The sequence below is a fragment of the Mastomys coucha genome, unplaced genomic scaffold, assembly GCF_008632895.1.
Source record: "Mastomys coucha isolate ucsf_1 unplaced genomic scaffold, UCSF_Mcou_1 pScaffold17, whole genome shotgun sequence".
Taxonomy (NCBI): Eukaryota; Metazoa; Chordata; class Mammalia; order Rodentia; family Muridae; genus Mastomys; species Mastomys coucha.
In genome coordinates this window covers 32,180,023-32,194,535 of record NW_022196899.1, presented here as the reverse complement: position 1 = coordinate 32,194,535, position 14,513 = coordinate 32,180,023, and the positions used below count along the sequence as shown (strand labels likewise).

Below are 14,513 nucleotides of genomic sequence, written 5' to 3'. Positions count from 1 at the left end.
TGTCTGCTCCATTGCGCTCTGTCTCAGCTTTCTCACAGATGGCATGGGAACCCCAAACTGGTAAATCAGTAAAAAATAGATATGTCTCATTTTATTGCATCTGAAGGGATAAATACAAAAATGCCACTGTGCAGTTAGTGTATATGATCTGTAGCTAGCTCTGAAAAAAAAATGTTTTTATTGTTTTTCTGGAAGACAAAAAAAAATCAAACAGAAGCCTTTGGGTGTAGAAAGATGGCTCAGTCAGGAAAGCAGTTGCCACACAAGCATGAGGCCTTGAGTTTAGATCACCGAGAGACACATAAAAACAAACAAACAAAAAACAAAAATAAAAAACCACAACAAAACAGGCATGGTAGTACATGCTCGTAAGTCCACCTCTGGAAAGGCACAGCCTGATTGATGATCTCTAGGGCTGGCTGGCTGGCCAGCCAGACTAGTCAAATTCATAAGCTCCAGGTTCAGTGAGATACCTTCTCTCAAACAATACGGTAGAAAGTAATTGAGGGAGACACTTAACATTAACTCCAGGCCTCCACAAGCAAGCACATACATATGCAGACACACGGGAAGATGAATGCATGTACCCCTCCCCCATACACATACACAAAATAAAACGAAACCCAGAAGAAGCGGCTACAGGCCCCTAAAGGAATAAATCTGCTTGCTGGAAACTGAATGAGGAAGTCACACTCATCACAGAGAAAGATGAGGAGAAAAGCAGAGGGAAGGGACAGAAGAGTGTCCAGCGCTAGCTACAGCCTTGGGAACTGGTAACAGACACTAATGAGCCGTGTCAGCAGCAGAAGCCCACACTCGATTGAGGGGTTAGCGCCCATCAGCTTTCTTCTGAGAAGCTGCTCTACACAGGTTAACAATCATTCCTCCCCAGCCCCCAGCACACAAACTAAGCTTAGTTCATTTATTCATGCTCTGTTCCTATTGATCCCTTCCTCCATCCACTTATCCCCTCAACAAATAATTTATTGACTGTTTTCCAAGAAGAATCCTTTTTTCATGTTTATCTGCGGTGTAGGAGACTGGCACCAAGTGCTAGACACTACCTGAATTCTTCCCAGCATGCTTACACCTGTCTCAAAGAAGGCTGGAAAGCCACACACATGTTGTTCCTGAAGGGGCAACATAATGCACTGTCTCCAGGCACAACCTTTGCACATCAAACACTCCATGAAGAATGAGGCCAGCTGGCGTGTGGAACTCTCCCCCAGGATCCCACTGTGCCAAAGCTGCTCTAAACAAAAGCTCCCGATGGCGCTCCTGGAGGTTTAGGTCAGTAGGAGCTTTTCCGTGACTCCTCTGTAGCTTCACAGGAGAATGGCCTCCCTCCTTTGCTTATGATCTTTTCCCTTCCAGTGACAAGGTAGATACACAAAGAGGTGATAATTGATGTTAAGTTTACGCAGTTTCGCTTTGCTGTCACGTCCCAACTTGAGCTGCAAACATTTCAAGTTTCTTCTGGTGAATCATGTCCGTGCTGGATGATGGATTGACAGTTGTTCTTTGAACAGCTTCTCTGTGCAAGTCATGAACCCTTCACTCAGGCACTTTGGGCTGTCTAGTGTAGCTCCTGTCTCTTTCTTATACTTAGGCGTTTTCTAACTGTCTTAATAATACTCCTCCCCCCTATTATTGATTCTATGGAATCGATCATCAGTGGACTGAGCTTCTAAATTCTTCTGTGCAGCACTTGGCTAAAGTCACATGAGTAACCTTCATCAAGACTTTTGTGTTTAGCAGAAAACCCAAGTGTAAGTTCAGGATATACTGGGTAGGTTTTTAGTACCAAGATTGATTTAATGGTTTACTTTTAATTTTTAAACATTGAGAGGTAGTTTATGTATTATAAAATATTTTTAGTGTACATTTCTGTGAACTTGGCTAATATACACATTCTCTTCTGTCACCACAGGGGAACTCAGGGCCTGTGGAGACAGCTCAGATGCTAAAGTGCTTACTGCCCAAGCTTGCAGACCTGAGTTTAATCTGCAGCATCTAGGTAAAAAGCCAGGCTGATCAGCAGTATGCACCTGCAATCCCAGAGCTGGGGAGGCAGAGGCAGGAGGCTCTGGGGTTTCTTGGCCAGGCAGTCTAACCAAATTGGTGAGCTCCAGGCTATGGGAAACTCTTTCTCAAAAATAAGACGACAAAGGACTTGACCTCTGGCTTCCATACAAAACAGGTGTGTATCTCCCCTTCATGAATGTGAACATGTATACATGTACCCCCCCCCACACACACACATTCGAGTTCAGTTGTGTCCCTCCCTAATAGTCCCCCTTTCCTCCCTGTAGTCAAAGCATAACTGCTCTCTACAACCCATCTGCCAACAACTGTATGGCTTCTGTCTCTGTGGCTTTGCTTTTTTCAGAGTGTGGATCACACAGTGTGGATTCGGTATGCCATATTTTGCATTTGGATTTTTTCACTCCATGGGAGAGTCATGGATTTTCTTTCCTGTGGCTGGCTTACACTTAGTTACATAAGTTCCCAGCTCAGACTCATCTGGATCTGTAATTTTGGGGGTGCCTTGAATTAAACATCCCATGCATGTAGGATTTGGTGTGGAGCACAGGGTTTTGGCTCACTTGATAAACACATAGAAATGTGCTCACTGAGTCTCATGGATTGTATATTTAAACTGATAAGAAATTCTCAAATTGGCTTTTCTACTAGCCATGTCATTTGTGATGCTGTCTGCAGTGTATGTAGCTGTGTACTTGTGATGCTGTCTGCAGTGTCTGTAGCCGTGTATTTGTGATGCTGTCTGCAGTGTATATGGCTGTGTATTTGTGATGCTGTCAGCAGTGTATGTGGCTGTGTATTTGTGATGCTGTCTGCAGTGTATGAAGCTGTGTATTTGTGACGCTGTCTGCAGTATATGTGGCTGTGTATTTGTGATGCTGTCTGCAGTGTATATAGCTGTATATTTATAATGCTGTTTGCAGTATAATCTAGTTTCAATTCTATAATCTGTGAATGCTCAGCACTGAGACCTTTATCCACCCCCTTCTCTCTCCTTCCCTCCTTTCTAACTTCATAGCAAAGGCACGTGTTCCTTTGTTCATCTTTTCTATTTATTCTATTATGTCCTCCTTTGTTTAATGTCTTATTTTCTTGTTAAAATTATAGAATTTTTTGTAATCGATAATGTACTTTATAAGATTTTTTTGTATTTATGTGTATATGTCTGTATAAATATATTCCATGTGTCTTCAGGTGCCCCCAAAGCCCAACTGGAGTCACAGGTACCTCATGTGGGTGTTGGGAACTGATCTCAGGTCTTCTGGAAGAGCAGTAAGATCATTTAACTACTGAGCCATCTGTCTAGCTCCACATATGTTGCTTCTTATTTCTTATGTAGAGACTTAAATAAATTTTAATTGCAAAGATCACTTTTGAGCTGAGAATAACATGTTTTTAAGTTACTGTCTGTGATGGTTAGTTTTGTCTATTTGACACAAGCTGGAGTTATCTGGGAGGAGGGTGCCTCAGGTAAAAAATTGCATCCATTATTTTGGCCTACAGACATGTTGATGGGATTTTTTTTTTCCGGACTTGATGCAAGATTTATTATTGAACATGATTTGGTAGGGTATAGGAGAGCACTGTGGAAGCCTTCAGGAATGCAGGGCTCTCCACTTGTCCAGAGGATCACGATTGGGGATATATTTGACACTACAGCCATCAGGAATGAGCTGCTTCTCAGCAACCATGTCTTCAAATTCATCCGCATTAAACTTAGTGAAACCCCACTTCTTTTGAGATGTGGATCTTCTGGTGACCAGGGAACTTGAACTTGGCTCTGCAAAGAGGCTCAATCACATGTCGCTTATTCTGCAACTTGGTGCGGATAGGCATGATGACCTGGCCAATGTGAACCCTGGCCACTGTGCCCTGGGGTTTCCCAAAGGCACCATGCATACTTGTCTGGAGCCTGTCAGCCCCAGCACAAGACAACATCTTATTGATACAGATGACATGGAAAGGGTGGAGCCTCACTCAGATATGAAAGCCATCCTTACCACAACTTTTTACCATGTATTTGTTGGCATAAATACAGGCAGCCTCCAGTGCTTCAAAAGAAGGCTGTTCATATTCACCTGACACCATGTGGCCACAAAGTGGGAATTCATCAACGTTTGCTTGCTTCCATCCCAAGTCAAAGATGTGGATCTTAGCATCAAGGACAACACAGCAGAAATGAGACTTTGGCTATGGCTTGTTCTTACAATACCGGTAACACCGGGCAGGGCAGCGACCCATGATGACAATAGGATCGTCGGTGGCACGCCAGAGGAAAAGAGCCTTTTTTTAAAATAATTGATATAGGATAGCAAGGCCCACTGTGAGTGGCGTCATCTGTAATGGCTATTTTTGGTTGTCAACTTGACTATATTTGGAATTAATTAGATAAAAGACATTGAGGGCATACCAGTGAAGGGTTTTACTTAATTCTGACACAGGAAGATCTACTTCCTGAGGTGGGAAGATGTGCTTTAACTTGGGCCATACCTTCTGCTGGAAGCCCATGTAAGGACATGGAAGAGGAAGCCTTCGAGCTCTGCCTACTTGCCCTTGCTTTGCAGACAAGTCCATTCCTTCATTGGTACTATAGCCTATTGCTTTGGGATTCCAGGGTCTACTGAAGAGACATCTAGCCTTAGTCTCATGGACTGAGCAGAAACTGGGTTCTTGAACTTCTTGTTCATAGCCAGCCATTGTTGAATTAGCTGGATAATAGCCTGTAAGTCATGCTAATACACCCTCTTGTCTCCATAACTCATTCCATAAGTTCTGCTACTCTAGAGAACCTTGACTAATACACCATCCTAGGAAGGTGAGCTAAGACTGTGCAGGAAAGAAAACTCGTCAAGGCAAGGGGAACAAGCTAGTTAGAAGTGTTTTTCCATGTTCTCTGCCTTAGTTCCTGCCTCTGTTCCTTCTTGAGTTCTTGCCCTAACTACCCACAATAATGGATTGTAACCTTTAAGGCAAGTAAACCCTTTTCTTCCCCAGTTGCTTTCCTTATAGTGTTTATCACAGCAGTAGAAGCAAGCAGTGTCTGTGTAGTGAATTATGTACCAATTCTTGGTTTGGGCAGAATGTTAGCATTCTGTCTAAACTCTACCCCCACAGATATGCTCCTCTCCATGGTTACCTGACAATGGCCAGGTAGGCCTAGCCCTATAAAAGGGGCTGCTTGCCCCCTCATCTCTCTCTTACTCCTGCTTCTCCACCTTGCCTCCTGCCCCCTTGCTCCCCCTCCCTATTCCTTTCCTCCCTCTCCCCACGTGGTCATGGCCATCCCCATCTCTATCTTTCTCTCTGCCTTTCTCTGCCTCTGCTATCCTGGCACCCCCTTCCCCCACACCTTGCCAGAACATATTCTTATAGCTCTTTCTCTGTTTATGATCACAGCACAGTCTGTTCTATCCTTTTATGCAGTATTGATTTTGTTTGCTGGCATTGTTTTTAAACTTTGCATCTGTGCTCATGAGGGCTGTTGTTCTGCACATTTCCTTTCTTATAAATGTGTTTGCCTTGGCCTCAGAGTTTTGTCCAGTAGAAAAATGTGCTGTGATCTCTCCCTCCTTCTCCCTCACCCTTCTTTATCACATCGGCCACTCTTGCTCATGAGACTGAGATTTTCTCTTTCTTAAGTCTGTAACCTTGGTCCATGTATTCATTTAGCTGTTTGGGTGTGGAAATTTCCATGATAATTCCTTTACTAAAAGCTTAGAATACATATTGTCATAACATCAACACTCAAAGCTGTGTCTCAATTGCTTCCATCCCATTGGCCAGTAGACACCTTTGAAGACTTCTCCATGATAGCTAATTGATATAGGAGGCCCCAGCCACTGTGGAAAGTGCCAGCTCTAGTTAGGTGGGCCTGCAATGTCTAAGAAAGATTGTAGAGTGAGCCAGGGGTGGAAACTAGTAAACAGCATTTCTTTGTGGGTGCAGTTTCTAATCTTGAGTTTCTCTTTTGCCTCTGTCAACAATAGGCAGTAACTTTTAAGCCAAATAAACCACTTCCTCCCTGAGTTGCTTTTGGTCACAGTGTTTTATTACAGCATCAGAGAAGCACAATAAACTACTCAATTTCCTTCCTAGTTACTTACTGAGGCATCTTGGACGCTTGTCTTTTAAGTTTTCAGTCTCAGCTGCATTGTTTAATGTATTGACCTGTGAGTATAGTGGCTTACATTGTGTTTCTAGATTGACTTGCAGAAGTAATAACTCCAGTAATTGATTTGTGGGTTGACTTGAGATTAGGGTCCTTGGCTATGCAGCTGATTAAACATGAGCCAGACCTGGAATAAAGTCAGCCCCAACCCAATATGATTGGTTCTTACAAAAAGGGCACACATCCACACAGAGAGACTGTAGTGGAAGATTAGTGTTCAGATACCATCAGCTAAGTAACTACCAGGGTTCAGGAGGGAGACTTGGGGTAGCCTTCATCATTCAGCCTTTGATTCCAGAAGTTCTGGGCAATGAATTTGTGTTGTTTAAGCTGAATTGGGTTCTGTTTAAGTTAGAGACATGGGGTTTATTTTTCCCCACTTTTTTTTGAACAGATTAAGCTCCTTTGTTTGATAGAAGACCTGCTCTACTTTTGGGAGCTTTTCTTTCTCTGGGTTGCTTAGTGTCTGGCTACCCACAACTTTCTCTCTGGAAGTTCTACCTCACCTAACAGGAAAGGGGCACTCCTCTCTTGTTGCATTTGAGAGATGGGTGTTTGCCAGTGAAATCCTTCCCTCACACTCTCTTACAGTCATAGATGATGTCAGAATTTTTAGAGAAGTAGTCATAATTTTGCATAAAGGATTGAAATCCTATGGCCGTATATCAAAATAAGAACCTGGCAACTCTGAGACCTAAGATATGGCTTTGTTTCTTATAAGAACCTTTTCTGTCCACCCTTCTTCTCATCTTTTCTTTCTCCTTCTCTTCTCTACCTCTCCATTTGCTCTTCTCTTTGTCCTTCTTTGCCTCTCTCTCTCTCTCTCTCTCTCTCTCTTTCTCTCTCTCTCTCTCTCTGTCTGTCTCCCTCTGTCTCCCTCTCTTTCTCCATATCTCCCTTCCTTCTTTCTCACTGTCCTGGTTTCTTTTTTTTTTAACAGTTCAAAAACCAGAAACAACTACATAGACAAAACTGTAAACATTTCTTGGATAAATAATAAATAAAGCTACAGAATTGAGGAGAGCTCTCTAGGGTCTGTGAGCTAGCCAGCCAAAGAAGAGCAGATCGCCTCGGGGCCAAGGGCAGTTGACACTGTTCTACTTGCACTCGCTCGCTGCTGGTTAAGACATCATTGTTGGTGCAGTTAGTGAACTTTTCTTTCTCTTCTTTTTTTTTAACAGAACTAAAGCTATTTTATTTTTATATACAATTAGATAGTAAGTCTCTGAGACAATGGAGGGTTATTAATGGAGCAATATCTAAATTCAGTCACTTAATCAAATGTTCATTCACTATGTATCATCTAATATCATACTCAAATATAATTATTTACTGTTTTTGATATCAGAAAATTATTTGTTTTTAATCGATCTTAAGTGAAATATCTTTTTTTTATTTTAGCTGTCTTTTTATTCTTTTTTATGTAAAAATTCTCTACATATGGATGTTTATCCTGAATGTGTATCTGTGCACTATGTGCATGTTTGAGGCCACAGAAGTCAGAAGAGAACATCAGATTCCCTGGAACTGGAGTTAAGGATGATTGGAAACTACTGTGTGGCTGCTGGGAATTGAACCCTTGTCTTCTGCAAGAGCAGCAAGTGCTCTTAACTGCTGAGTCACTTCTCCAGTCCCAGGTGCTTTTATTTGCTTCATAATATAACAGGGCTCCAGACCTTAGCACAGCTCCATGCTGAAAGTATCATTCAGGCCATAAAGCTTAGCCCACAGGCAGCACCATCTGCCAAAGTGAGCACAAAGACCTATTCCGTCAAAGTTCTTAGTTCTGGGAAAGTCCTAACCTTGCCTTTTGGCTTCTGTAGTTCTGCTTCTGGCTAACTGTTCTTGCTAATTGAAGTATGTCACCTTAGGACATAGTTTCTGTGCTTGAAGGTTCAACCCGAGAAATGTTTGGTGCTACACTGGAGTCCTAAACACCCAGTAGAGTCTCTCTCTGGGTAATAAAGACTTCCTATGGGCTTAAATCTGTGCCAGAGCAGTTCTCTCACAACAATATGAATACAGACTCTCACAAGTGGTACAATAGCCATTTCATAGCTGACAGATGAATGGGCTCCAAGGACAAAATAAAAATGGTAATTCAATGTTCTGCAGCCATTTCTTGTTCTTAAACTTAAAGCACCCTACTCTCAAGTGACCGATGCCATATCCAGGACTGTGGCTCACAGTTGGCCCAGAGCTTGGACACTCTCTACATAGGGAACACGCTTGCAGACAATGACCAAAATTCCCAGAGGCATTCTCCAAGACAGAGCATTCTCTGAGCGACTTCATTTAGGTCAAAATATTATCCCAGACAGAAAACCATCTCTTCATTTCATGTGGGGTAGAGCATCCTGTAATTTCACCCTCTTCTGAACTTCAGGGGCTATAAAACTGGGCCTGGCAGGGCTTCAGTGGGGGCTGGTTTCCTAAGAAGGGATTTTATTTTACTTTTTTTTATGTTTTATTTATATTTTTCTGCACCATACTGTGTAGTCTCCAGGATGCTTTGTTTCTCAAAGGCAGGATTAGACCATAGACAGCAAAGGCTGAAATTCTAGGCTTTAGAACATTGAGTCAAGATTAATGTCAAGTCTCTAGTTACCTGGCATCTCTATGGGTACCTCCACTGTGAGGCTCTCAAAGAACACGAAGCCCCACAATGGCATAAATAAGTCAGTTTTTAAAGCTATTATCTGCTTTAGGTCAATCACAAGGCATGGAAGGCAGCATTATAATAAACACAGCGAAGGGGCCCTTTGTGTTTGTTTGTTTTGACAATAAGATCTCAAGTCAGATAGAACTAATCTGGTTTAGAAGGCATCAAGGCTGAATTCTACTGCTTTCTTGGCTCTCACCCAGTTAGCTATTGACAAGGAAAAGAAAGTGCCTCTCCTCCACACCCCCTGTCTGTCCGGCTTCACCCTATTTCCCCCAATCTTGCATATGCAACCGTGCTGCCTGGAGATCTGCCCACAGCCACATTATGCACTTTTACTTTTAGGGATAATTCTTATACTCAACATTCTGTAACTTATAATCTGACTCTTGCATAAATATCTGCTAAAAATATGTGCTGGTGGCTACCCTCTCAGAAACCATCTTACCAAACGGCTCATTTTCCCTAAGATGTGGTAGATAGCAGAAGACAGTTGTTTCTCTGAGTGCAAAATGATTGCCCTTTCAACAGTAAAGACCAAAGATGGTTTTCTAGTTGGTTTTTAGTTTCTGCCTGTGTATTCTTGGCTGCCCTCAAACATATAGATAGAACAGGCTATCTTTGAATTTAAAAGCCCTCATGTCTCTGCCTCCTGAGTGATGGGATTACAGGTGTGCATATATGTGCACCACCATGATTAGCTAGGTAAATCTTGGCATAATTTGGTTTTTGCCTTTCCTCTCCTCTCCTCTCTTCTCTTCTCCTCTCCTCTCCTCTCATCTCCTCTCCTCTCATCTCCTCTCGTCTCTTCTCCTCTCCTTTCTTCTCCTCTCCTCTTCTCTCTTTTCTCTTTTTTTCCTTTCATTTCTCTTCTTTCTCCTCTTCCTCCTTCTTCTTCTCTCTGTCTTTCTGCCTCTCTCTGTCTCTCTCTTTCTCTGTCTCTGTCCCTCTCTGTGTCTCTGTCTCTGTCTCTGTCTCCCTCTCCCTCTCACTATGTGGCCCTGGCTAGCTTAGAACTTGCTATGTAAACCAGGTCTTGAATTCACAAGCAATCTACCTGCCTCTGGCTCCCAAATACTGGTATTAAGGGTATATACCACTATACCTCAAGAGGATGCCCTTATATTGAAAAATTATCTATGTGAAAGAATTAAAGTATATCATAAACCATGTGGATATTTAATTTCCATGTATTATTTATGCTACTAAACTAAATATATTTTAGACTATGTACACATGCAAAAGAATTTCTCAGTTATATATGCCTCCCTACAACTAGTTTGGCTAGTATAGGGAGGGTCATTCTTCCTGGGGGAGATTTGAATATGCATCTACTCACCCCAGATAAGGAACTCACACCAAACCAAAATAAAGATACCACCAAAGTCCAACTTAGTGAACCAATGAGTTTTATTGTGATTACTTACAGAAGAATGGGTAATGGGAGTACTTGCAGAAACAGATATTACTCAAAGACAGCTGCATCATCAAAAGCTCACCTCAGCATAGGTGATGGCTTATGAGAACTGGACCCCTGAAGCTAACTGTAAGTTTTTAGGCAGATTGGATGGAGAGTGTCTCTTTTAAAAACCTTGGCTCTTCTGAGCCTTTTCCAAGCAGCACATCGAATTTAAGATTGTCTCTCAGCAGCCCTTATTGCTTTTATCAACTTTAGGAGGAAGGGGCCCAGTGCATCTGCTTAGTTTCAGGGACTTCCTGAAGCTAGTGGGTTGTTTATTTCCAGAGTTTTAAGGCATTTCCATTTTGAACATCCAAAGTCTCAGTGGGTTGCCTGAGTATGAAGTGTTTTACTTCCTTTTAGAAAACTCTTGAGTCATTACCAGCTGTCCTGAAGGATGGGAATGAGCAACTCAGAGGAAATTGTGTGATAGTTCAGAAGACGGAACCTATTCTCTGCAGACCAGAATAATAAAGTTAATACAGAATTGAGATATTTTAATCCTGTTGGAGTTATGCAAAAGGGATATCAGGATAGCAACTACCAAAGGTCAGAGGTTGCCTGTTCTCAACTGGGGATGATTTTTTTTTCTCTGTGTGGAACTTTCTGGAATGTTTGTAAATTTTGATGGCATCAGTGGTAGAGAAGATTTCTGTCAGTTTCAAGTGAGAAGAGTCACTATGTTTTAAGTCTATTTCTCTAGGTGAGGTTGGTGACACCAGAGATAGATAAAGCCAGGAGTACTGGTCAACATTTTGAGCAGTTATAATCCATAGGTCCCAAGGAGAACAGGGATATCCCAGAAAACCATGTGGAGAAAGCTCTGTGGGAAGAAAGAAAAATGTGATCTTCTGGAAAGGAATGGGAGAAACGGGATATTCAGGATTTAGGACTGGCTACCTATGTTTATATGTGACACCCTGATAGAAGTCACATTTACTATATGACTGGTGTAGACTGTGGCATGGGCTGTCTAAAGGCTGTAGAGGGTCTTTGATGGGCCAAATTGTAAACCTCTCAAGGAACATCTTAGAGACAAGAAAGCATCATCTATGGGATTCAAAGCTAATGGAGACAGTAGGGCTGTGGAGGATGGAGTTGGGTTGGAGGAAACAGGTTGCTGGGAGAATGTTCTTGAGAGCTAGCTATACATCTCGCTTTTCTTTTTCTTTGCTTCATGTCTGCAGCAGACTCCCAGTGATGTTACCCATGATACTCTGCTGCACGTACCTGTTGATGCCACCATGACTCTCTGCTACAAGCTCTCATTGATACCACCATGACTGGTGCAGGTGCATGGGACCCAGCAATTGCAGACTAAGTGCTCTGAAACCATGAGCTAAAATAAATTTCTCCTCCTTTAAGTTGCCTTTCTCTGACTTTTGATCTCAACTAATACATCTAGGAAATACCTGGGTGTGCCTGTGAAGTCTTTCTAGAGGCAACTGGAATGTGTGAAGGCCACCCTGAAAGTGGGCAGCACTCTCTACATTAGGCAGTCTTGCCTTAGGACATCAGACTCTAAGAATTTCAGCCCTCAAAAAAATAGACTTTTAATTGTCATACTCCAGGGCTTTTCATGCTTCCAGCCTTGAATTGTTTATTGTTTCTTTCTTCTATTGGTTCTGTTCCTCTGGAGACCCTAATACAAAATGAGTATGGTAATAATAATGGGGTAAAAGAGAGCAATTGTTTCACGGGTGAGCTTTGAAGTCACATAGTCCCTTGATTTTTATTTTTGCCATTTAATAATCTGTGGAGCTTAGAAGTAAAAAGCAGTATGAAGTGGAAATTCTGATTTCTTTGGAAACTCAGTTGTGTCATGTGATGTTTTTCTGGAAGCTGTCTTGAGAGAGGATGTTTTGTTGAAGCAGACATGTGAGAGAGCCTTGTGGGTCTTTCCTTCACAGAGAAAAAGGCACCACTAAAGCCTCTCTTGGTATTGCAGCTGATTCTGTTCTTGCTGCTTCTGCTGACCCCATGCTGATTCTCTGGGGCATTGTGGTTTCTGCTAGAGTGAGCCACTGCTATTGATTCCTGTTTTGTGTTTGCTGTTTGACTGGATTACCACTACTCACTAATGTTTGGTGCTATCCTGACGTGAAGATTGGAATCACCCCCAAAGAACTACTTCTAATCAGGTCTACAACTCCATTGTCCTATTAACCATCTTTCTCCCTTGCCTTTGGTCGGTGGGCTAGAAGGGAGGTTGAAGAGTTTAAGAACCCTAAATAAATTAGGCTTTAAAAAAATCTAAGCCTACATAGTGCTTGAAATGACATAGAAAGCACCCAGCAGATATCTGGTACTAGATCAATGCTTAACAAATCTATATTTCTGTCTCCAAATCTTTCCTTTACCCTTCAATAATTACAATGAAAACCAATTAAATTCATCTAGTGGAAAGGAAAATTGACTATCTTTGTTTAATTTAAGCTGAAAGAAGAAGTCTCAACTGGCCTTCAACAGACATCAGAGTCCTGGAGAAGTAGGTGCTAATGCCAGTGAAGGGATGGACTTGCCAGCATGAGCAAGAGCAAGCAGACAAAGAGTAAAAACTGCCTTCTTCCATGTTCTTTTTTTTTTTTCAATTTTTCAGTCATTTTTTCTTTTATTTAAAAACATAATTCAGCCGGGCGAATCCTAGCACTTGGGCGGCAGAGGTGGGAGGATTTCTGAGTTCGAGGCCAGCCTGGTCTACAGAGTGAGTTCCAGGACAGCCAGGGCTACAGAGAAAAACTCTGTCTTGAAAAACCAAAAAAAAAAAAAACCAAAACCAAAAAAAAAAACCAATAAGGAAGGAATATTCTTTTTTTCTTTTGTTCAAATTGTTTGGAAATCATAATGAGTTCCTTTTATTGTTTGGGAATCATGAAAAAGAGCCCTGGGTACTCTGATCCAGGCGTGTGGGAGATGAAACCCTCTCAGGTTGGAGATGCAGGTCTGTGACTGCCTTATCTTCCTCTGCCATGACCACCTCCTCCAGGATGTGTCCTGCAGCTTGCTTCCCACTAATATGTGGCGGTGCCAGGGGGTGGGAGTCAGGAAGGAATATTTTCAATCCTTTTTTAAGCAATCCGACTATATAAACCAGAACATGAAACTACTACAGATAGGCCTGCTTAACTTCTCCAAATACACTAACACACCACTTCCTTCCTATAAAGGCCTGGATAAGTTAAGGGGGTGAGAGGTGTTTTAGGGGTATCTCCAAGTGTACCAATCCTCCAACTCATCAAAGTCCTCAAGAACCTGTTGCCAGAGCTCCTTAGCAGATGGACCTGAATCTTGAGCACCCTCTGGTCCTGGGGTGGAAGCTAACATGGCTACTGGAGCTTCAGCTACTGCTAGGCTAGTCTGGACTTGAACTGCTGCTGATTGACCAGAGTCCTCAGCTGGAACAGGGGCATGGCCATCAAGCAGGTTTGCTTGCTGACTACACCTGGCACCATCACAGGCCTGACCACAATTCAGAGAAGATTCTTGGCTGCAGTTGAGTTTTGGAATGGAATCTAGAACAAATGTGCCTGAACACATGAACTCTCCATTGGAGGAGGCAACTACAGGTAAGGAATCAGGAAAATGGGTTGACTCAGAAACAGCTTCAGAGCTTCCATTTGTCCCTGGCAGTGCTGCTGGAACATTCTGAAGATTCTTTCACTTGGACTTAACTCGATTGTTCTTGAACCAGGTCTGGATCTCATTCGCTGTCACACCAATCAATGATGCCAGAGCCATGCGTTCTGACAGAGTTCTCTTTCAGGGACTGAAAGACTCGATCGCACTGGACTTCCTGGGATCACTAGGAGACTATGACATGTTTGGAAAGGCAAATTCCTTGCAGGCTCTTGATGCATTTGGAAACTGGTCTCTATAGGTGCTTTTGAAGACATTTGGAATTTTGAATGCAAGGAGGGACCTTGGGCCATATGTGGGCTCTGATCTTATTGGAGCATGTTCCTACTGGAGAACCTGAAATCTAGAGGGTTGCTGTAATTTGCCCAATTCTCTGTTTGACCTTCCATGTTCTTTATATAGGCTGCCACTAGAAGGTGTGGCCCAGATGTAGGGTGGGTCTCCTACCTCAAATGATCCAATTAAGAAAAAACCTTTATGGGTGTGTCCAGCTGTCTGAGCTCTAGTTAATTCCATATGTGGTCAAGTTAACAACCAAGAGTAGC

At 42.4% G+C, this 14,513-nt stretch overlaps 2 pseudogenes; both read right to left on the bottom strand.

The window, feature by feature from the left end:
• Positions 1-3,638: 3,638 nt before the first annotated feature.
• Positions 3,639-4,284, bottom strand: LOC116094806 (annotated as a pseudogene).
• Positions 4,285-13,428: 9,144 nt separating this feature from the next.
• On the bottom strand, positions 13,429-14,288 carry LOC116094805 (annotated as a pseudogene).
• Between the last annotated feature and the right edge of the window lie 225 nt (positions 14,289-14,513).